Source organism: Triturus cristatus, chromosome 8 (assembly GCF_964204655.1).
Source record: "Triturus cristatus chromosome 8, aTriCri1.1, whole genome shotgun sequence".
NCBI classification, from domain to species: Eukaryota; Metazoa; Chordata; class Amphibia; order Caudata; family Salamandridae; genus Triturus; species Triturus cristatus.
This window is the reverse complement of record NC_140591.1, coordinates 1,106,505,943-1,106,531,311: the sequence shown is the minus strand read 5'-3', so window position 1 is coordinate 1,106,531,311 and position 25,369 is coordinate 1,106,505,943.

The following is a 25,369-nucleotide window of genomic DNA, read 5'->3' as shown; positions in this document are numbered from 1 at the left end:
CCAGCAGAGTTAGAATACAAATTTAGCCCCCAAAAACTAGCCAGCACCATCCCTGAGGTAAGTATCCTGCAGGGTAAGAAAAGAAATTTAGCCCCCAAACATTGGTCTACACCTTCCCTGATTTAAGTACCTGGCGGAGTAAGAATAGAAATTTAGCCCCCAGAAACTGGCCAACACCTTTCCTGATTTTTATTAGCTGGTGGAGTAAGAAGAGAAATTTAGCTCCAGACACTGGCCAAAACATTCCCTAAGGTAAGAAACCGGCAGATTAGGAACAGAAATCTAGCCTCCAGACCCTGGACAACACCTTCCCTGAGGTAAGTACCCGGTGGAGTATGAATAGAAATTTAGCCTCCAGACACCGGCCAACAGGTCCCCAGAGGTAAGTACACAGTAGACTAAGAATAGAAATGTAGCCCCCAAACACTGGCCAACACCTTCCCTGAGGTAAGTATCCAGCAGAGTAAGAATAGAACATCTGGCCCAAAGACACTGGCCAATACCTTCCCTGAGTTAAGTATTCGGCAGAGTATGAATAGAAAATGTGACCCCAGACAGTGGTCAACACCTTCCCCGAGGCAAGTACCCGGCGTGGTAAGAATAGAAATTTAGCCCTTAGACACAGGCCAACATCTTCCCTGAGGTAAGAATCCAGCAGAGTAAGAATAGAACATCTGGCCCCAGACACTGGCCAACACCTTCCCTGAGGTAAGTACCCGGCAGAGTAAGTATATAAATTTAGCCTCCAGATAGTGTTCGACACTTTCCGTAAGGTAAGTACCCGGCATAGTAAGAATTGAAATTGAGCTCCCACAGAGTGGCCAACACCTTCCCTGAAGTAAGGAGCCGGTGGAGTAAGAATAGAAAATCTGCTCACCAGACACTGGCCAAAACCTTCCCTGAGCTAAATACCCAGTGGAGTGTGAATAGAAATGTAGCCCCCAGACACTGGCCAACAACCTCAATGAGGTAAGTACCCAGCAGAGTAAGAATAGAAATGTAGCTTCTAGACACTAGCCAACACCTTTCCTGAGGTAAGTACCAGGTGAACAAAGAATAGAAATTTGGCCCCGGACACTGTCCATCACTTACCCTGAGGCAAGTACCCTGTGCGGTAACAATAGAATGTTGGCCCCCCAACACTGGCCAACACCTTCCCAGAGGTAAGTATCTGGCAGGGTAAGAATAGAACATCTTGTCACCAGACATTGACCAACACCTTCCCTGAGGTTAGTACTCAGCAGAGTAAGAACAGAAATTTAGCCCCCAGATACTGGCCTGCACCTCCTCTAAGTTAAGTACCCGGCAGAGTAAGAATTGAAATTTAGCCCCCAGATAGTGGCCAACACTTTCCTTGAGGTAAGTAGCCGGCCGAGTAAGAATAGAAAATATGGCCCCAGACACTGGCCAACAGCTTCCCTGAGGTAAGTACTCAGCAGAGTAAGAATAGAAATTTAGCCCCAGACACTGGCATACACCTTCACTGAGGTAATTACCCTTTGAAGTAAGAATAGAGGTTTAGACCCCAGACACTGGCCAACACCTTCCTTGAGGTATGTACCCTGCATAGTAGGAAAGGAAATTTAGCCTCAGACTCTGGCCAAAACCTTTCCTGAGGTAAGTACCTGGATGAGTAAGAATAGAAAATCTGGCCCCCACACACTGACCAACATCTTTCCTGAGGTAAGTACCCGGCAGAGTAAGAATAGAAAATCTGGCCCCCAGACACTGGCTAATACCTTACCAGAGGTAAGTATGCGGCAGAGTAAGAATAGAATATCTGGCCCACAAACACTGGTCAACACTTTCCCTGAGGTAAGTACCTGGGGAGTAAGAATAGAAAATCTGGCCCCCAGACACTGGCCAACACCTTCCCTGAGGTAAGTACCCTTCATAGTAAGAATAGAAATTTAGAGCCTAGACTAGCCCTACCCTTCACTTAGGTAAGTACCCAGCAGAGAAAGACTAGAAAAATTGTCCCCAGACACTGGCCAACACCTTCTCTGAGGTAAGTACCCAGCGGAGTAAGCATAGAAATTGAGCCCACAGACACTGGCCAACACCTTGCTGAGGTAAGTTCCTGGCAGGGTATGAATAGAAATGTTGACCTCAGGGACTGGACAACACCTTCCATGAGGTAAGTACCCGGCAGAGTAAGAATAGAAATCTGGCCCTCAGACACTGGCCAACACCTTCCCTGAGGTAAGTACCCGGCTGAGTAAGAATGGATGTTTAGCCCCAAGACACTAACCAACACCTTCCCTGAGGTAAGTACCCAGCGGTGTTAGAATAGAAATTTAGCCCCCAGACACTGACCAACACCTTCCCTGAGGTAAGCACCCGGTGTAGTAAGAATACAAAAGAAGCCCCCAGAAACTGGCCAACACCTTACCTGCGGTAAGTACCCAATAGAGTGAGAATAGAAAATTAGCCCCCAGATACTGGACAGCACCTTCCCTACGTTAAGTACCCAGCAGAATAAGAATAGAAAATGTAGCCCCAGACACTGGCCAACAGCTTCCCTGAGGTAAGTACTCAGTAGAGTAAGAATAGAAATTTAGCCCCAGACACTGGACAAAACCTTCACTGAGGTAAGTACCCTTTGGAGTAAGAATAGAGGTTTAGACCCCAGACACTGGCCAACTCCTTCCTTGAGGTAAGTACCCTGCAGAGTAGGAATGGAAATTTAGCCCCAGACTCTGGCCAAAACCTTTTCTGAGGTACGTACCCGGCAGAGTAAGAATAGAACATCTGTCCCACAAACATTGGTCAAAACTTTCCCTGAGGTAAGTACCCGGGGGAGTAAGAATAGAAAATCTGGCCCCCAGACACTGGCCAACACCTTCTCTGAGGTAAGTACCCATCATAGTAAGAATAGAAATTTAGGCCCCTGACTAGCCCTACCCTTCACTTAGGTAAGTACCCAGCAGAGAAAGATTAGAAAAACTGTCCCCAGACACTGGCCAACACCTTCCCTGTGGTAAGTACCCAGCAAAGTAAGCATAGACATTTAGCCCACAGACACTGCCTAACACCTTCCTGAGGTAAGTTCCTGGCAGGGTAGAAATAGAAATTTTGACCTCAGACACTGGACAACACCTTCCCTGAGGTAAGTACCCAGCAGAATAAGAATAGAAATCTGCCTCCCACACACTAACCAACATCTTCCCTGAGGTAAGTACCCAGCGGTGTAAGAAAATAAATTTAGCCCCCAGACTCTTACCAACACCTTCCCTGAGGTAAGCATCCTGTGTAGTAAGAATAAAAATGTAGCCCCCAGAAACTGGCCAACACCTTCCCTGAGGTAAGTACCCAATAGAGTAAGAATAGAAATTTAGCCACCATTCACTGGCCAACATCTCCCCTAAAGTAAATACCCGGGAGAATAAGAATATAAATTTGCACCTTGACACTGGCCAAAACCTTCCCCGAGGTAAGTACCCGGCAGAGTAAAAATAGAAATTAAGACCCCAGACACTGGCCAACACCTTCCGTGAGCTAAGTACCCTACGGAGTAAGATTAGAAATTTAGACCGCAGACACTGGCCAACACCTTTCCTGAGGTAAGTACCCAATGGAGTAGGAATAATAAATCTTGCCCTCAGACACTGGCAAACAACTTCCCTGAGGAAAGTTCTGAGCAGAGTAATATTAGAAATTAAGCACACAGACACTGGTAAACACCTTCCCCGCGGAAGTACCTGGCAGAGAAAGAATAGAAAATCTGGCCTCCAGACACTGGCTGGCATAATCCCTGAGGTAACTACCCAGCAGAGTAAGATTATAAATTTAGCCCCCAGATACTAGCCATCAACTTCCCATAGGTAAGTACTTGGCAGAGTAAGAATAGAAAATCTGGCCTCCAGACACTGGCTGGCATATTCCCTGAGGTAACTACCCAGCAGAGTAAGATTATAAATTTAGCCCCAGATACTAGCCATCAACTTCCCATAGGTAAGTACCTGGCAGAGTAAGAATAGAAAATCTTGCCCCCAGGCACTGGACAACACCTTCTCTGAGGTAAGTACCCAGCAGAGTAGGAATAGAAACTCTGGCCCTCAGACACTGGCCAACACCTTCTCTGAGGTAAGTACCCAGCAGAGTTAGAATACAAATTTAGCCCCCGAAAACTAGCCGGGACCATCCCTGAGGTAAGTATCCTGCAGGGTAAGAAAAGAAATTTAGCCCCCAAACATTGGTCTACACCTTCCCTGATTTAAGTACCTGGCGGAGTAAGAATAGAAATTTAGCCCCCAGAAACTGGCCAACACCTTTCCTGATTTTTATTAGCTGGTGGAGTAAGAAGAGAAATTTAGCTCCAGACACTGGCCAAAACATTCCCTAAGGTAAGCAACCGGCAGATTAGGAACAGAAATCTAGCCTCCAGACCCTGGACAACACCTTCCCTGAGGTAAGTACCCGGTGGAGTATGAATAGAAATTTAGCCCCCAGACACCGGCCAACAGGTCCCCAGAGGTAAGTACACAGTAGACTAAGAATAGAAATGTAGCCCCCAAACACTGGCCAACACCTTCCCTGAGGTAAGTATCCAGCAGAGTAAGAATAGAACATCTGGCCCAAAGACACTGGCCAATACCTTCCCTGAGTTAAGTATTCGGCAGAGTATGAATAGAAAATGTGACCCCAGACAGTGGTCAACACCTTCCCCGAGGCAAGTACCCGGCGTGGTAAGAATAGAAATTTAGCCCTTAGACACAGGCCAACATCTTCCCTGAGGTAAGAATCCAGCAGAGTAAGAATAGAACATCTGGCCCCAGACACTGGCCAACACCTTCCCTGAGGTAAGTACCCGGCAGAGTAAGTATATAAATTTAGCCTCCAGATAGTGTTCGACACTTTCCGTAAGGTAAGTACCCGGCATAGTAAGAATTGAAATTGAGCTCCCACAGAGTGGCCAACACCTTCCCTGAAGTAAGGAGCCGGTGGAGTAAGAATAGAAAATCTGCTCACCAGACACTGGCCAAAACCTTCCCTGAGCTAAATACCCAGTGGAGTGGGAATAGAAATGTAGCCCCCAGACACTGGCCAACAACCTCAATGAGGTAAGTACCCAGCAGAGTAAGAATAGAAATGTAGCTTCTAGACACTAGCCAACACCTTTCCTGAGGTAAGTACCAGGTGAACAAAGAATAGAAATTTGGCCCCGGACACTGTCCATCACTTACCCTGAGGCAAGTACCCTGTGCGGTAACAATAGAATGTTGGCCCCCCAACACTGGCCAACACCTTCCCAGAGGTAAGTATCTGGCAGGGTAAGAATAGAACATCTTGTCACCAGACATTGACCAACACCTTCCCTGAGGTTAGTACTCAGCAGAGTAAGAACAGAAATTTAGCCCCCAGATACTGGCCAGCACCTCCTCTAAGTTAAGTACCCGGCAGAGTAAGAATTGAAATTTAGCCCCCAGATAGTGGCCAACACTTTCCTTGAGGTAAGTAGCCGGCCGAGAAAGAATAGAAAATATGGCCCCAGACACTGGCCAACAGCTTCCCTGAGGTAAGGACTCAGCAGAGTAAGAATAGAAATTTAGCCCCAGACACTGGCATACACCTTCACTGAGGTAATTACCCTTTGAAGTAAGAATAGAGGTTTAGACCCCAGACACTGGCCAACACCTTCCTTGAGGTATGTACCCTGCATAGTAGGAATGGAAATTTAGCCTCAGACTCTGGCCAAAACCTTTCCTGAGGTAAGTACCTGGATGAGTAAGAATAGAAAATCTGGCCCCCACACACTGACCAACATCTTTCCTGAGGTAAGTACCCGGCAGAGTAAGAATCGAAATTCTGGCCCCCAGACACTGGCTAATACCTTACCAGAGGTAAGTATGCGGCAGAGTAAGAATAGAATATCTGGCCCACAAACACTGGTCAACACTTTCCCTGAGGTAAGTACCTGGGGAGTAAGAATAGAAAATCTGCCCCCCAGACACTGGCCAACACCTTCCCTGAGGTAAGTACCCTTCATAGTAAGAATAGAAATTTAGAGCCTAGACTAGCCCTACCCTTCACTTAGGTAAGTACCCAGCAGAGAAAGACTAGAAAAATTGTCCCCAGACACTGGCCAACACCTTCTCTGAGGTAAGTACCCAGCGGAGTAAGCATAGAAATTGAGCCCACAGACACTGGCCAACACCTTGCTGAGGTAAGTTCCTTGCAGGGTATGAATAGAAATGTTGACCTCAGGGACTGGACAACACCTTCCATGAGGTAAGTACCCGGCAGAGTAAGAATAGAAATCTGGCCCCCAGACACTGGCCAACACCTTCCCTGAGGTAAGTACCCGGCTGAGTAAGAATGGATGTTTAGCCCCAAGACACTAACCAACACCTTCCCTGAGGTAAGTACCCAGCGGTGTTAGAATAGAAATTTAGCCCCCAGACACTGACCAACACCTTCCCTGAGGTAAGCACCCGGTGTAGTAAGAATACAAAAGAAGCCCCCAGAAACTGGCCAACACCTTACCTGCGGTAAGTACCCAATAGAGTGAGAATAGAAAATTAGCCCCCAGATACTGGACAGCACCTTCCCTACGTTAAGTACCCAGCAGAATAAGAATAGAAAATGTAGCCCCAGACACTGGCCAACAGCTTCCCTGAGGTAAGTACTCAGTAGAGTAAGAATAGAAATTTAGCCCCAGACACTGGACAACACCTTCACTGAGGTAAGAAACCTTGGGAGTAAGAATACAAAAGAATCCCCCAGAAACTGGCCAACCCCTTACCTGCGGTAAGTACCCAATAGAGTGAGAATAGAAAATTAGCCCCCAGATACTGGACAGCACCTTCCCTAAGTTAAGTACCCAGCAGAGTAAGAATAGAAAATATAGCCCCAGACACTGGCCAACAGCTTCCCTGAGGTAAGTACTCTGTAGAGTAAGAATAGAAATTTAGCCCCAGACACTGGACAACACCTTCACTGAGGTAAGTACCCTTTGGAGTAAGAATAGAGGTTTAGACTCCAGACACTGGCCAACTCCTTCCTTGAGGTAAGTACCCTGCAGAGTAGGAATGGAAATTTAGCCCCAGACTCTGGCCAAAACCTTTTCTGAGGTACGTACCCGGCAGAGTAAGAATAGAACATCTGGCCCACAAACATTGGTCAAAACTTTCCCTGAGGTAAGTACCCGGGGGAGTAAGAATAGAAAATCTGGCCCCCAGACACTGGCCAACACCTTCTCTGAGGTAAGTACCCATCATAGTAAGAATAGAAATTTAGGCCCCAGACTAGCCCTACCCTTCACTTAGGTAAGTACCCAGCAGAGAAAGATTAGAAAAACTGTCCCCAGACACTGGCCAACACCTTCCCTGTGGTAAGTACCCAGCAAAGTAAGCATAGAAATTTAGCCCACATACACTGCCTAACACCTTCCTGAGGTAAGTTCCTGGCAGGGTAGGAACAGAAATTTTGACCTCAGACACTGGACAACACCTTCCCTGAGGTAAGTACCCAGCGGAATAAGAATATAAATCTGCCTCCCACACGCTAACCAACACCTTCCCTGAGGTAAGTACCCAGCGGTGTAAGAAAATAAATTTAGCCCCAAGACTCTTACCAACACCTTCCCTGAGGTAAGCATCCTGTGTAGTAAAAATAAAAATGTAGCCCCCAGAAACTGGCCAACACCTTCCTTGAGGTAAGTACCCAATAGAGTAAGAATAGAAATTTAGCCACCATTCACTGGCCAACATCTCCCCTAAAGTAAGTACCCGGGAGAATAAGAATATAAATTTGCACCTTGACACTGGCCAAAACCTTCCCCGAGGTAAGCACCTGGCAGAGTAAGAATAGAAATTAAGACCCCAGACACTGGCCAACACCTTCCATGAGCTAAGTACCCTGCGGAGTAAGATTAGAAATTTAGACCGCAGACACTGGCCAACACCTTTCCTGAGGTAAGTACCCAATGGAGTAGGAATAATAAATCTTGCCCTCAGACACTGGCAAACAACTTCCCTGAGGAAAGTTTTGAGCAGAGTAATATTAGAAATTTAGCACACAGACACTGGTAAACACCTTCCCCGAGGAAGTACCTGGCAGAGAAAGAATAGAAAATCTGGCCTCCAGACACTGGCTGGCATATTCCCTGAGGTAACTACCCAGCAGAGTAAGATTCTAAATTTAGCCCCCAGATACTAGCCATCAACTTCCCATAGGTAAGTACTTGGCAGAGTAAGAATAGAAAATCTGGCCTCCAGACACTGGCTGGCATATTCCCTGAGGTAACTACCCAGCAGAGTAAGATTATAAATTTAGCCCCAGATACTAGCCATCAACTTCCCATAGGTAAGTACCTGGCAGAGTAAGAATAGAAAATCTGGCCCCCAGGCACTGGACAACACCTTCTCTGAGGTAAGTACCCAGCAGAGTAGGAATAGAAACTCTGGCCCTCAGACACTGGCAAACACCTTCTCTGAGGAAAGAAGTGAGCAGAGTAATATTAGAAATGTATCCCCCAGACACTGGCCAACACCTTTCCTGAGGTAAGTACCCAGAGGAGTAGGAATAGAAACTCTGGCCCTCAGACACTGGCAAGCACCTTCCCTGAGGAAAGTAGTGAGCAGAGTAATATTAGAAATTTAGCCCACAGACACTGTTCAACGCCTTCCCTGTGGTTAGTACGTGGCAGTGAAAGAATAGAAAATCTGGCCCCCAGGCACTGGCCAACACATTCCCTGAGGTAACTACCTAGCAGCGTAAGATTATAAATTTAGCCCCCAGATACTAGCCATCACCTTCCCTCAGGTAAGTACCTGGCAGAGTAAGAATAGAATAGAAAATCTGGCCCCCAGACACTGGCCAACACCTTCGCTGAGGTAAGTACCCAGCGGAGTTAGAATAGAAATTTAGCCCCAGACACTGGACAACACCTTCCCTGTGGTAAGTATTCAGTGGAGTAAGAATAGAAATGCATCCCCGTGAGGTTCTGAAATTTGTCGTTTCTCGATCGCACCCAGACTCCATCTTGTGTTTTCCGCCATCTTAGGTTGCCGTCACTCAGGCAGCTGGTAAACGAGATGTTTTTGTCATTTCTGCCCTTGCATGTCAGGTAGCCTTTTGTCCCGTGTTTATTAACTAGTGTCAGGGTCTGGCCGAATACACTAATTCATGTCTGAGCTGGATAACCCCCGCCCGAACTATCTGTTAGCTCACTCCATTCTTTCCTCTCGCTTATCTTATCTACTGCCCTTCGCTACACATCTCATGCATTCTCTGGCCTCACGACTGTCCTTCTAGAGCATACAACCATGTTTTCTTTCCTTGTAAACTGTATCATGTGGATTCTCTTTGGAATTTGCTTAAAGGGGCCAGCAACAAACATCACCTGGAACCCGAGTCAGTTTTTAGCTTAAATCATTGTTGGTGACATTTGTCGATGTCTCAAATTCTATATGTTTTTGGTTATCCATTGTATCCATTGTATTTCACTGTATAAATGCTTGTGCGCCACGGAGGTCGAGGAGCAGTCTCTTGTGAACGCATCCCTGTGTGACTTCACGGACAACTGTCCTAGCTGCAGCTAATAAAACTCGATCTTTTACACCAGACGGAGTGTCCAGTGTCTCTGTATTGCAAGACAGGAGAACTAGAGGATTTCAGGCGTACTCTGCGCCGCTTGGCCCTTAATGGTCAGGTTCCTCAAATGGCGACCACGAAGGGATGGCTTCAGTGGTAGCGGTGCAGCCAGAGGATCGTGAGGGGCCCCGCAAGAAAAATCCGGAGGAGGCGCCCCACGTGATTGACCCCTGTATGTCGGAAGTGGACCGAAGGATTTTGCGGCGTGGCTTCTCCTTTCAGACGGCTGCTGCGACTGCCGCCCTGACTGCCGTCCTGCCTTGGCCCCGGTTTTTGTGACGATTTGATAGAGCGATACGATAGACGGACCTCCGGTTGACGTAAGAAGATACTCAGTTAAGTATTTGATTGGTGGGTCGCTCCCACAAATTTTGTTTTTTGGGTCTTTGAGTTTCCTTTTTGTATTTCAATTGTTGCAATAATTGAAGTCAAGGGGTGAGTACGTTTGGGCTGTTTTTGCTAAGAATTGACCCACCCCCCCTTTTTTGAAGTTTGTAGAATAGTCCAGAGAAATAACGATGCCTGGTCTAAGTAAGTTTCGTCGATTTGTTGTTTAGGTTGTACTAGGGACTCCCAGCTCGAGGACTCTTGTCCGATTCCTCCGGTTGGAACTCCCACTTATGAGCTCTATTCAAAACATGGTATTGGCCCCATTACTTTTAACAAAACATGGGTCCGATATACCAGAAGAGACGGTGTTTTACAGTGGCCACAAAATGGCAGTTTTGAGCCCAATATATTAGACAATTTAGGAACCACTTTGTTTAGAAGAAAAGCCCGGCCGGCAATGTTTGACTCGTTCCGCCTTTGGCGAAAGGAAGCCAAACAGAAAGAAATGAAACAAGCAAGAAGAGATCAAATGGATAAAAATATGTCGATTTTACAGGCTGCCCAGCAGTTCAGAAATAACGAAGTAGACTCTGCTAGGGAGGTATCAGAAAGACAAAATCGCATGGCAGTAGATAGATGCTATCCGGTGTTGCCTACTTCCCCTTCAGAGAAGAGTAAAGATATAGAGGAAGACCCTTTAATGTCTGGTTTATTGAATTCTCCTCCACCCTATGTGCAAACTCCTAATGCACCTCCTATGGCTCAGCCAGCAGCTGCTCAGCGACCTGCTCAGCCAAATAATACTTCACTTCTTCCTCAGCCTTTATTTTCTCCTCCTCCTGTAATTCCATCTCCTTTAAATTCCTCTCTATCCCCTGCTCTGGTGAGAAACTCTCCAGGTACACCAAGGAGACTCACAAATGCTGTCACAAGTTTCTTTTCTCCCTTAATTGGAGCCCTGAATCTGTCTCCGTCTTTTTCTAGACGACAATCTCGTTGTCAGCTTCCTATTACGGAAGAAAAAGCAGTATTAGGTTCCCTCGCCCGTAAATGGATTGAGAAAGGTCCAATATATAGTGCACGGGATATTTTGAGCACCTTCTGTCACTGGACAGAGCCCATTCAAAGATATGTTTTTGACATAATGTGCGACACTCTCATTAAGGGTTGGGACGATATGGAATTAGACACGGCTCCTATGGAACTGATGAAGCTCCAAGCCGATTTTGATAAAGGTTTTATAGTAGGAGCAGACGTTGAGAAAGCGGTGATTATGCTGATTGAAGTTAGGACTTCATTTCTCTCTCTAAAACTCCCCGAAACTGATCTTATTGACAAAACTAAACACTATCCAATGCGTGAAGTCCCCCCAGTATGGAGAGAGGCGGTAGGTGGTGCTCAGCCGGTGGCTGCTCATTTCCAGCATATATGGGTACATGAACCTTGGAAAAGAGCCGAAGTTTTAGCCCTGAAACAAACACTTCCAGACCCACGTAAAAATCCTGCTGGCTATTTTAAGGAGCTATCCCAGACAGTTGAGGCTTGCGTTATGAACTTAGCTGACATTGATATGTTATTTGGGAATGTTGTTCCACAAGCAATATGGGCGAAAATCCGTAGGGAAGATCATGCTGCCGAACTAGGTGGTGTTTGGGCAGCTATTAGAGCTGCTGACACAGCACAAGTTGGCGGCACAAAGCCTGACGATCTGATTACAGCACTTCCTGGTAGAATCATTGATTTAATGAAGACTCTTATGCCTGCAGTACGAGTAAATTGGGATAAGTTAACCGCCTGTAAGCAAAAGAAAGACGAGAGCGTCTCCGATTTCTTCACTCGTTTTGAGGAGACCTTTCTGGATCATAGTGGCCAGGATATGAGCACGGAAGGTGGACAACGCTTATTTGTGGACAAGTTCGTATTTAACTTGCTTCCCGAATTATCGAATAAATTAAAAAGCTCCGAGAGTGCATGGGCTGTTTCTTCTACTGCTAAAATATTGGCTACAGCACAATATTATGAAAACAGGGACAAGGAAGAGAAAGATAAGCAGGAGAAGAAAAATAAAGATTTAAAAACAAAGGTTCTTTTACAGCAGGCTTATCCTCCACGTCCTGCTCAGCACCAGTCTTCTCAGCCCCCACAGTTTCCGAAAGTGTTTCAGAAGCCCGAACATTATGTACCCCGATCTATGCTAGGTCCAAACCAATGCGCTTACTGTAAGGAAGAGGGACACTTTAAGAGTAATTGTCCAGTTTTGCTCCAACCTAATAATGGAGTGTTTGTCCCACGAGGCCATGATAATTTCCAGTCAGTCTCCAGGGGTAGAGGTAGAGGTACGTCCCTCCAAGAGAAGCGTTCCTTTCCCTCCCCTAACGCTGTGAATTCTTTTGACCAACAGAGAGTCCAGTCTACACAATATTATAGTGACTATTATGTTGAAGGTGGCGACGAAAGTTTCCAAAATTAATAGGCCAGCCATGGACAAACTAAGGGAGTAGTATCAATTCCAGTAGATCAGAATGGTCCTTATGTCACTGTCAATGCAATGGGTATTTCAGAGCCATTCCTTTTAGATACTGGTGCAATGAGAAGTTCTATTATTCATTCTAAACTCCCTGGGGCACCTTTGTCTGGCTTAATAAACACGTCTGTAGGATTTTCCGGCACCCCAGTTCATAACCCAGTCTCTTGCCCTTTACCTGTTTCGATTGGTCCATATGACCTGGAAGCATCACTTATCCTTACAACTGGTTGTGGTGAGAATCTATTGGGTTTGGATCTGTTAAAAAAGTTACATGCCACGTTACACTGCTCCCCTTCTGGTGTGTATCTTACACTAGGTAAGAAACTAACATCGTCAATGCATCTGTCTAGAGATAAGTTTCCACCTGAATTACTATCTCTTCCTGAAAGTCTTTGGGCTACGGGTCCGAATGATGTGGGTCGTCTTGCGATTCCACCATATGTTGTCACTCTCAAGCCTAATGTTAAACTGCCCCGTATAGCTCAGTATAAGATTTCCAATGAAGGTGAAAAAGCATTATTGGCTATTGTTCAAGATTTGGTCCAGAAGCGTGTGGTGGAAGAAACAAGAGGAAATGTGTGTAACAGCCCTATTCTTCCGATTCTTAAGCGAACTGATCCTTCTCAACCACCAGTCTATAGATTTGTGATTGATCTTCGAGAGGTGAACAAAATTGTTTCACCACACTTCCCTGTTGTTCCAGACATTACAGCCTTACTGACGATGATATCAGCTTCAGCAGCCTGGTTCACCGTGATTGACTTAAAGAACGCTTTCTTCAGCATTCCTATTGCTAAAGAGAGCAGAGATATTTTTGGATTTTGTTTAGGAGGCCGAAACTTCCGATTCAAGAGAGCACCACAAGGCTATTGTGAAAGTCCATCCATGTATAGTCAAGCTCTTAAATCACAGCTTGATACATTCCCTTTGCCTCCAGGAGCCACTCTTATTCAGTATGTGGATGATTTGTTGATCGCGACTGATTCAAAGGATGTGTGTAAAGATGTGACTTTGGCATTTTTGCGGCATTTGTCTGATCTCAATCATAAGGTATCACCTTCTCAATTACAGTACGTGTGCCAAGAAGTTACATACTTAGGTAATCTCTTATCAAAGGAGGGAAGGCGACTAACCCACGAACGCATTGAAGCAATCACGCACATGTCGATACCATCGACGCAGAGAGAAGTACGTGCTTTCTTGGGCATTACTTCCTACTGCAGACACTGGATACCTAATTTCTCTTTATTGGCCAAACCTTTATTAGCACTTACACAGAAAGACACACCCCATACACTTCCATGGACTGATGAATGTCAGAAGAGTTTTTCTGACTTACGATCAGCCCTGTGTTCTGCTCCTGTGTTAGGTACCCCTGATTACAGTAAATGTTTCACGCTCTATGTCCATGAGAGAGTAGGTTTTGAATTATCAGTTTTGACACAACAATTTGGAGACAAACAGAGGCCATGTGCCTACTTTTCTGCTACGTTAGACCCGGTAGCTAAAGCGTTACCTAGCTGTCTCAGAGCTACGGCGGCGACAGCAATCTCTATTCGTCAATCAGCTGGAGTAGTATTGGACCACACTCTCACTGTCATGGTACCACATGCTGTGGACACTTTATTGAATAGAACTAAAACACAACATCTCACGAGTGCTTGGTTGTCTGGTTACGAGTTGACTCTCTTAGCAAGCCACATACGTATAAAGCGATGTAACACCTTGAATCCAGCTACTTTGTTATCACTCCCAGATGAAAGAGATCCTCAGGATCATCATGACTGCTTTCTTCGCACAGAAGAAGAAACAAAGGAAGAATAGATTTAAAGGATACTGCGCTCGAGGATCCGGATGGAACCTTGTGGGTTGACGGTTCCTGTTTCAAATTACCCAATGGCGAGACTACCTCAGCTTATGCAGTCACCACATTACATACAGTAGTGGAGACAGCATGTATCCAATACAATTCAGCCCAGGCTGCAGAATTGATAGCCTTGACTAGAGCATGTGTGCTGTCTTAAGGGAAAAGAGTGAATGTCTACACAGACAGCAAATATGCTTTTGGCGTGGCACACAGTTTTGGTCGTTTATGGAAGGAAAGAGGATTCTTTACTTCCCATGGAACGAAGATTCAGCATGGCCAGTTGGTCACCGATCTTCTTGACTCTCTCACATTACCTACCCAAATTGCCATCATCAAGTGTAGTGCACATAAAAGAGTCACAGATGACATTGGTCGCGGGATGCTTTAGCAGACGAGGTAGCGAAAAACACAGCTAGGGACATCACAAGTCACATGTATGTTGCAGGCCCTGCAAATCAGATCCCAGAAAGAGGAGAGCATAAGAATGATTCAGGAAGAAGCTACAGAAAAAGATTTGAGTAAGTGGAAAGAAAGTACGGGAATGTTGGATTCGAATGGATGTTGGACAGAATTGTCAGAGCATCAGCGATGGATGTTGCCAGATGCATATGTATTACCTGTAGTGACTATGGCTCATGGACCAGCTCACATTAGTGCTAAAGGCATATGCAACTTCTGGCTCCAGTTTGGCAAAATGAAGGTATTCCGAAATGTGCAGACAATGTGGTAAAACATTGCATCATATGCTTAATGCATAACCCAGGGAAGGGTACTCCAACTCCTGCAGGCCATTTCTCTCCCCCTACGTACCCCTTTGAAGAATTACAGATTGATTATATACACATGGATCGATGCAACAATCTCAAGTATGTTCTGGTGGTAGTATGTGCATTCTCTAGGTGGATAGAGGCTTACCCCTTAAAAGATAACACAGCTGTATCAACTGCTAAAGTATTACTGAAAGAGTTTTTTCCTAGATTCGGTTTGCCGCGAATTGTCTAGAGTGACAATGGAAGTGAATTTGTAGGCAAAATCATGCAGAAAGTATGTACGGGTCTTGGTATTAGGCAGAAATTCCACGCGGCAAACCATCCACATCAGCGGGTTTGGTAGAGTGCTACAATGGCACTCTCAAACTGAAATTGGCAAAGATTCAGGCCAGCACAGGTCTTGCCTGGCCTGACGCTTTACCATTGGCCTTACTATCCACCAGAACTACTGTACACTCTCGTATGGGACTTAGTCCATATGAAGTGATATTCGGACGCCCCGCCAATATTTGGGGAGTTCCTCGCCCTAGGAAGTACTCAGACATACCGTACCCTATGCTTATTGATTACCTTCATGACTTGACTGCTAAATTAAGTGTTCTTCGCCAACAGGTTCAAAGTGCTCTGCCAGAGGCCTCAACAGACCCAGGTCACTCTATCAAACCGGGAGATTGGGTCTGCACCAGGAACTTTCAGCGAAAGAAAAATCTTGATCCTCGCTGGTCGCCTCCTCGCCAGGTTCTACTGGCTACACGGACAGCAGAAAGGATAGAAGGCAGGAAAAACTGGGTCCACGCCGTGCATTGCAAAAAGGTACCCTTTCCCTTGCCTTTTGACCAGTGGGTCCGCGGGGGCATAGGTGAATCTGAAGGAGACAAGACTCCCCAGTTCGTACCATTTAGTAACGCACGGCTGGAAGACACCCAGACTGAGGAAGAAAGTGATGACACTCTTCGAAGAACCATCCCATTACATCTACAAGTGAACACTACTAATCCGGAAATAATCTTTCAGGACCAAATGACTCCAACAAAGAAACGATACAACCTGAGGATCAGACCTGAAGCAAAGACTTGGAACATTTGTTACTTTTGCCACCAATGAACTATTTTTCCTTTTTAGATAGTATTTGTGCCATCTGTCCCCGTCGCAGGGTCTCGGTAGGAGTCTTGGACTGAACCTGGTTTATGGTCAAGATCCGCTAGGTTTAGGATTATCAAATAGCCAAGTGATTGAGGAAGATTGCCACGAGCGACAAATTTTTCTAGCCAGGATGGATGGTACATCACGTCAGGTAGATAGGAGACAGAATATGCAAACCAAATATCTTAAATCATTAGGTAGTCGTTTTGGCGTAACCTTGTGTGTTGCTGATTCTATGTGTTTTGCTAGCATGTATAGGTTGGAATGTCCATGTGTTACAACTAAAAACTGTTCCTTTATCTACTTCTGTACCTTCTCGTCCCACTAAAATTCAACACAAGATAAGTGCCCTTTCCTCACATGAACAAATAAGAAGGATGGAGTATAAAAATAATTTGTTTATCCAGCTGTTACACCAACACCAGTTAATTGTCAACATATCTGACTGTTGGGTATGTGGACTCATGCCTCACACTGCCCATAAAGGGATGCCCTATTTAGTATTGCCTTTCTCATATGAAGGTTCAGCATGGGCTTACCTGGCTATGTTTTCGGCTGCCTACCAAAACAGACTTCGATATCCGATAGGTACATTTGAGAAAGGAATGGATTTTAGCCACGGTACTTTGATAAAGGGTATAGTGGCCATGGCTAAAATTCTAGGGAAGAGTAAGATTCCTTTGGATGAAAAGAAAGCCTACGAAGGTTGGAATGTAACTAATTACATTTCCAGTCTTAATAACAAGACCAAACAAGAGAAGTCTTCCCCAGCATGGACTGTACCCCACCAAGTAAACTTTTGCCTCCGAATCAATAGCAAGGAGAATGACACTCAACAAAACTGTTCCCAGATATATGTATTCACGTCTCAAAATAACCCTCCATTGATCCCATCACAAGGAACCTATTTTGTCTGCTATGACAAAGCATATACATGGCTCCCCTCTGACTTTTCGGGAACATGTTACATAGCATTCTTGCTTCCCCCAACGTATACTGCACCCTCAGACCATCACAGACACAGATATGGTAGAGGCGTATTTGATGCCAAAGACACAGCTGGCCAGGAGGGAGGAGATTTCTTCAAAGGATTCATTCCCTTCTGGGGACCAATGATTAACAGCGGAAACATTAGGCGATTAGTTTGCGTGTTTGAGACAACCATCGATGTTACTGCAGGTGCCTTAAGTAACATCACTGCAGAACTCCGAGCGGATCGTCTCATGACGTTACAAAACAGAATTGCGCTAGATATGATCCTAGCAGACCGAGGAGGAGTCCGTAAATTAATTGGATCAAGCTGCTGTATATACATTCCTGATGACGCCCCAACTGTATATCAGGCCATCTCAAAATTACATACCATCTCCGCATCGATCCATCAGGACGAAGGAGATTGGTCCCTCATGGGATGGTTATGGGGATTGTTATCTACCTGGGGATGGAAGATACTAACATTCCTTGGATCAATTCTGGCCATCATATTCTCTTGTTGCTTTTGCAGTCACTGTGGTCCTGCTATCTGTGGTCTGTTCGCTACCTTATGTGTATCAAAGCCTGTAACCCAATAAACAGAGAATAGTAAGATGATGGTCCAGCAACAGTTAAACAACCTTATGGCAATTGATATCGACTCCGACTCAGACTAACATGAGCCCAGTCATTGTGTTATTGCCTGAGTAATGGCAAAAGGAGGGTCTGAGGTTCTGAAATTTGTCGTTTCTCGATCGCACCCAGACTCCATCTTTTGTTTTCCGCCATCTTAGGTTGCCCTCACTCAGGCAGCTAGTAAACGAGATGTTTTTGTCATTTCTGCCCTTGCGTGTCAGGTAGCCTTTCGTCCCGTGTGTATTAACTAGTGTCAGGGTCTGGCCGAATACACTAATTCATGTCTGAGCTGGATAACCCCCGCCCGAACTGTCTGTTAGCTCACACCATTCTTTCCTCTCGCTTATCTTATCTACTGCCCTTCGCTACACATCTCATGCATTCTCTGGCCTCACGACTGTCCTTCTAGAGCATACAACCATGTTTTCTTTCCTTGTAAACTGTATCATGTGGATTCTCTTTGGAATTTGCTTAAAGGGGCCAGCAACAAACATCACCTGGAACCCGAGTCAGTTTTTAGCTTAAACCATTGTTGGTGACATTTGTCGATGTCTCAAATTCTATATGTTTTTGGTTATCCATTGTATCCATTGTATTTCACTGTATAAAAGCTTGTGCGCCACGGAGGTCGAGGAGCAGTCTCTTGTGAACCCATCCCTGTGTGACTTCACGGACAACTGTCCTAGCTGCAGCTAATAAAACTCGATCTTTTACGCCAGACGGAGTGTCCGGTGTCTCTGTATTGCAAGGCAGGAGAACTAGAGGATTTCAGGTGCACTCTGCGCCGCTTGGCCCTTAATGGTCAGGTTCCTCACCCGAAACATTGGTCTACACCTTCCCTGAGGTAAGTACCTGGCGGAGTAAGAATAGAAATTTAGCCCCAGACTCTGGCCAACACCTTTCCTGAGGTAGGAACCTGCAGGAGTAAGAATATAAAATATGGCCCCCAGACACTGGCCAACACCTTCCTTGAGGTAAGTACCGAGCAGAGTAAGAATTTGAATTTATCCCCAGACTCTGTCCAAGAATAGATATTTAGCCCACGACCCTGTCCAACACTTTCCCTGAGGCAATTACCAAGTAGAAAAAGACTTGAAATGTATTCCACAGACACCGGCCAACCCCTTCCCTGAGGTGTGAACCCGGCTGCATAAGAATGGAAGTTTAGGCCCCAGACACTGGCCAACACCTTCCCTGAGGTATGTACCCGGTGGAAAAAAGAATAGAAATTTAGCCCCCAGACTCTGGACAACACCTTCCCTGAGTTAAGTACCTGGCGGAGTAAGATTAGAAATGTAGCCACAGACACTGGACAACACCTTCACTGAGGTAAGTACCCTTTGGAGTAAGAATAGAGGTTTAGACCCCAGACACTGGCCAACTCATTCCTTGAGGTAAGTACCCTGCAGAGTAGGAATGGAAATTTAGCCCCAGACTCTGGCCAAAACCTTTTCTGAGGTAAGTACCCGGCAGAGTAAGAATAGAACATCTGGCCCACAAAAACTGGTCAACACTTTCCCTGAGGTAAGTACCCAGGGGAGTAAGACTAGAAAATCTGGCCCCCAGACACTGGCCAACACCTTCTCTGAGGTAAGTACCCATCATAGTAAGAATAGAAATTTAGGCCCCAGACTAGCCCTACCCTTTACTTAGGTAAGTACCCAGCAGAGAAAGATTAGAAAAACTGTCCCCAGACACTGGCCAACACCTTCCCTGTGGTAAGTACCCAGCAAAGTAAGCATAGAAATTTAGCCCACAGACACTTGCTAACACCTTCCTGAGGTAAGTTCCTGGCAGGGTAGGAATAGAAATTTTGACCTCAGACACTGGACAACACCTTCCCTGAGGTAAATACCCAGCGGAATAAGAATAGAAATCTGCCCCCCACACACTAACCAACACCTTCCCTGAAGTAAGTACCCAGCGGAGTAAGAAAATAAATTTAGCCCCCAGACACTTACCAACAACTTCCCTGAGGTAAGCACCCTGTGTAGTAAGAATAAAAATGTAGCCCCCAGAAACTGGCCAACACCTTCCCTGCGGTAAGTACCCAATAGAGTAAGAATAGAAATTTAGCCACCATTCACTGGCCAACATCTCCCCTAAAGTAAGTACCCGGGAGAATAAGAATATAAATTTGCACCTTGACACTGGCCAAAACCTTCCCCGAGGTAAGTACCCGGCAGAGTAAGAATAGAAATTATGACCCCAGACACTGGCCAACACCTTCCGTGAGCTAAGTACCCTGCGGAGTAAGATTACAAATTTAGACCGCAGACATTGGCCAACACCTTTCCTGAGGTAAGTACCCAGTGGAGTAGGAATAGTAAATCTTGCCCTCAGACACTGGCAAACAACTTCCCTGAGGAAAGTTCTGAGCAGAGTAATATTAGAAATTAAACACACAGACACTGGTAAACACCTTCCCCGAGGAAGTACCTGGCGGAGAAAGAATAGAAAATCTGGCCTCCAGACACTGGCTGGCATATTCCCTGAGGTAACTACCCAGCAGAGTAAGATTATAAATTTAGCCCCCAGATACTAGCCATCAACTTCCCATAGGTAAGTACTTGGCAGAGTAAGAATAGAAAATCTGGCCTCCAGACACTGGCTGGCATATTCCCTGAGGTAACTACCCAGCAGAGTAAGATTATAAATTTAGCCCCAGATACTAGCCATCAACTTCCCATAGGTAAGTACCTGCAGAGTAAGAATAGAAAATCTGGCCCCAGACACTGGACAACACCTTCTCTGAGGTAAGTACCCAGCAGAGTAGGAATAGAAACTCTGGCCCTCAGACACTGGCAAACACCTTCCCTGAGGAAAGAAGTGAGCAGAGTAATATTAGAAATTTATCCCCCAGACACTGGCCAACACCTTTCCTGAGGTAAGTACCCAGAGGAGTAGGAATAGAAACTCTGGCCCTCAGACACTGGCAAGCACCTTCCCTGAGGAAAGTAGTGAGCAGAGTAATATTAGAAATTTAGCCCACAGACACTGTTCAACGCCTTCCCTGTGGTTAGTACGTGGCAGTGAAAGAATACATTCCCTGAGGTAACTACCTAGCAGCGTAAGATTATAAATTTAGCCCCCAGACACTAGCCATCACCTTCCCTTAGGTAAGTACCTGGCAGAGTAAGAATAGAATGGAAAATCTGGCACCCAGACACTGGACAACACCTTCGCTGAGGTAAGTACCCAGCGGAGTTAGAATAGAAATTTAGCCCCAGACACTGGCCAACACCTTCCCTGTGGTAAGTATTCAGTGGAGTAAGAATAGAAATGTATCCCCGAAACATTGGTCTACACCTTCCCTGAGGTAAGTACCTGGCGGAGTAAGAATAGAAATTTAGCCCCAGACTCTGGCCAACACCTTTCCTGAGGTAAGAACCTGCAGGAGTAAGAATATAAAATCTGGCCCCCAGACACTGGCCAACACCTTCCTTGAGGTAAGTACCCAGCAGAGTAAGAATTAGAATTTATCCCCAGACTCTGTCCAAGAATAGATATTTAGCCCACGACCCTGTCCAACACTTTCCCTGAGGCAATTACCCAGTGGAAAAAGACTTGAAATGTATTCCACAGACACCGGCCAACCCCTTCCCTGAGGTGTGTACCCGGCTGAATAAGAATAGAAATTTAGCCCCCAGACTCTGGACAACACCTTCCCTGAGTTAAGTACCTGGCGGAGTAAGATTAGAAATGTAGCCCTCAGACACTGGCCAACACCATACCGGAGATAAGTATGCGGCAGTCTAAGAATCAAAAATATGGCCCCCAGACATTGGCCAACACATTTCCTGAGGTAAGTACCCGGGGGAGTAAGAATAGAAAATCTGACCCCCGATACTGGCCAACACCTTTCCTGAGGTAATTACCCAGCGGAGTAAGAATAGATATTTAGCCCCCCAACACTGTCCAACACTTTCCCTGAGGTAATTATCCGGAGGAGTAAGAGTAGAAATGTATCTCCCAGACACTGGCCAACCCCTTCCTTGAGGTAAGTACCCGGCTGAGTATGAATTGAAGTTTAGCCCCCAGACACTGGCCAACAACTTCACTGAAGTAAGTACCCAGATGAGTAAGAATGGAAGGTCAGCCCCCAGACACTGGCCAACACCTTTCCTGAGGTAGGTACCTGGTGGAAAAAGAATAGAAATTTAGCCCCCAGACTCTGGACAATACCTTCCCTTAGTTAAGTGACCAGAGGAGTTAGAACAGAATTTTAGCCCCCAGACACAAACCAACACCTTCCCTGAGCTAAGTACCTGGCAAAGTAAGAATTTGTTTTAGCTTCTAGACACCTTACCTGAGGTAAGTACTCTGCAGAGTAAGAATTGAAACATAGCCCCCAGATACTGGCCAGCACCTTCACTAATGTAAGTACCTGGAAGAGTAAGAATTGAAATTTAGCCCCCAGACTCTGGCCACACCTTCCCTGAGGTACGTAACCGGTGGAGTAAGAATAGAAAATCTGGCCACCAGACACTAGCCAACACCTTCTCTGAGGTAAGTACCCAGCAGATTAAGAATAGACATTTAGCCCCAGACACTGGCCAACACCTTCACTGAGGTAAGTAGCCTTTGGAGTAAGAATAGAGGTTTAACCCCCTGACACTGGCCAACACCTTCCCTGAGGTAAGTACCCAGCAGAATCAGAATAGACATTTAGTCCCAGACTCTTGCTGACACCTCTCCTGAGGTAAGTACCTGGGGGAGTAAGAATAGAAAATCTGGCCCCCAGACACTGGCCAACACCTTCCCTGAAGTAAGTACCTGGCAGAGTAAGAATAGAAAATCTGGCCCCCAGACACTGGCCAACACCTTCGATGAGGGAAGTACCCGGTGGAGTAAGAATAGAAAATCTGGCCCCCAGTCACTGAAAAACACCTTCCCTGAGGTAAGTACACTGTTGAGTAAGCATAGAAATGTAGCCCATAGACACTAGCCAACACCTTCCCGATGTAAGTTCCTGGCAGGGTATGAGTAGAACTTTTACCCCCAGACACTGGCCACCACCTTCCCTGAGGTAGGTACCCAGTGCAGTAAGAATAGAAATATGGCCCCCAGTCATTGGCCATCACCTTCCAAGAGGTAAGTACCCGGCAGAATAAGAATAGAAATTTAGACCCCAGACACTGAACAACACTTTCCCTGAGGTAGGTAACTGGCAGAGTAAGAATAGAAATTTAGCCCCCAGACCCTGACCAACACCTTTTCTGAGGTAAGTACCCAACAGAGTAGGAATAGAAAATTTGGCCCCCAGACACTGGCCAACACCTTCCATGAGGTAAGTACTGAGTGGAGGAATAATAGAAATGTATCCCACAGAAACTGACCAACATCTTCCCTGATGTAAGTTCCCAGTGGAGTAAGAACAGAATTTTAGCCCCCAGACACTGGCCAACACAGTTCCTGAGGTAAGTACCCGTCAGAGTAAGAATAGAAAATCTGGCCCCCAGACACTGGCCAAACCCTTCCCTGATGTAAGTACCTGGCAGAGTAAGAAGTGTAATATACCCCTAAGACACAGTCCAACACCTTCTCTGAGGTAAGTACCATGCAGAGTAAGAATAGAAATTTGGCCACACGACACTGTCCAACACTTTCCCTGAGGCAAGTACCCGGCGCTGTAAGAATAGAAATTTAGCCCCCAGACACTGACCAACACCTTCCCTGAGGTAAGTATCCGGCAGAGTAAGAATGGAACATCTGGACCCCAGACACTGGCTAACACCTTCCCTGAGGTAAGTACCCGGCATAGTAAGAATAGAATATCTGACCTCCAGACACTGGTCAACAAATACCCTGAGGTAAGTACCCTGCAGAGTAAGAATAGAAAATTTGGCCCCAGACACTGGCCAACACCTTCCCTGAGGAAAGTGCCCATTGAAGTTAAAATAGAAATTTAGCCCCCAGACACTAGCCAACACCTTCCCTGAGGTACGTACCCGGCAGAGAAAGAAAATAAATGTTGCCTTCAGACACTGGACAACACCTTACCTTAGGAAAGTATACGGTGGCGTAAGAATAGAAATTTAGCCCCTAGACACTAGGCAAATCCTTCACTGAAGTAAGTAACAGGCGAAGAAAGAATAGAAATATAACCCCCTGACACTGTCCAACACTTACCCTGATGCAAGTAACCGGTGCAGTAACAATAGAAAGTTGGCCCCCAAACACTGGCCAACACCTTCCCAGATGTGAGTATCTGGCAGGGTAAGAATAGATCATCTTGACCCCAGACACTGGCCAACACCTTCCCTGAAGTTAGTACTCAGCAGAGTTAGAACAGAAATTTAGCCCCCAGATAGTGGCCAGCACCTTTCCTAAGTTAAATACCTGGCAGAGTAAGAATTGAAATTCAGCCCCAAGATACTAGCCACACCTTCCCTGAGGTAAGTAGCCTTCCGAGTAAGAATAGAAAATGTGGCCCCTGACACTAGCCAACACCTTCCCGATGTAAGTTCCTGGCAGGGTATGAGTAGAACTTTTACCCCCAGACACTGGCCACCACCTTCCCTGAGGTAGGTACCCAGTGCAGTAAGAATAGAAATATGGCCCCCAGTCATTGGCCATCACCTTCCAAGAGGTAAGTACCCGGCAGAATAAGAATAGAAATTTAGACCCCAGACACTGAACAACACTTTCCCTGAGGTAGGTAACTGGCCGAGTAAGAATAGAAATTTAGCCCCCAGACCCTGGCCAACACCTTTTCTGAGGTAAGTACCCAACAGAGTAGGAATAGAAAATTTGGCCCCCAGACACTGGCCAACACCTTCCATGAGGTAAGTACTGAGTGGAGGAATAATAGAAATTTATCCCACAGAAACTGGCCAACATCTTCCCTGATGTAAGTTCCCAGTGGAGTAAGAACAGAATTTTAGCCCCCAGACACTGGCCAACACAGTTCCTGAGGTAAGTACCCGTCAGAGTAAGAATAGAAAATCTGGCCCCCAGACACTGGCCAAACCCTTCCCTGATGTAAGTACCTGGCAGAGTAAGAAGTGTAATATACCCCTAAGACACAGTCCAACACCTTCTCTGAGGTAAGTACCATGCAGAGTAAGAATAGAAATTTGGCCACACGACACTGTCCAACACTTTCCCTGAGGCAAGTACCCGGCGCTGTAAGAATAGAAATGTAGCCCCCAGACACTGACCAACACCTACCCTGAGGTAAGTATCCGGCAGAGTAAGAATGGAACATCTGGACCCCAGACACTGGCTAACACCTTCCCTGAGGTAAGTACCCGGCATAGTAAGAATAGAATATCTGACCCCCAGACACTGGTCAACAAATACCCTGAGGTAAGTACCCTGCAGAGTAAGAATAGAAAATATGGCCCCAGACACTGGCCAACACCTTCCCTGAGGAAAGTGCCCATTGAAGTTAAAATAGAAATTTAGCCCCCAGACACTAGCCAACACCTTCCCTGAGGTACGTACCCGGCAGAGAAAGAAAATAAATGTTGCCTTCAGACACTGGACAACACCTTACCTTAGGTAAGTATACGGTGGCGTAAG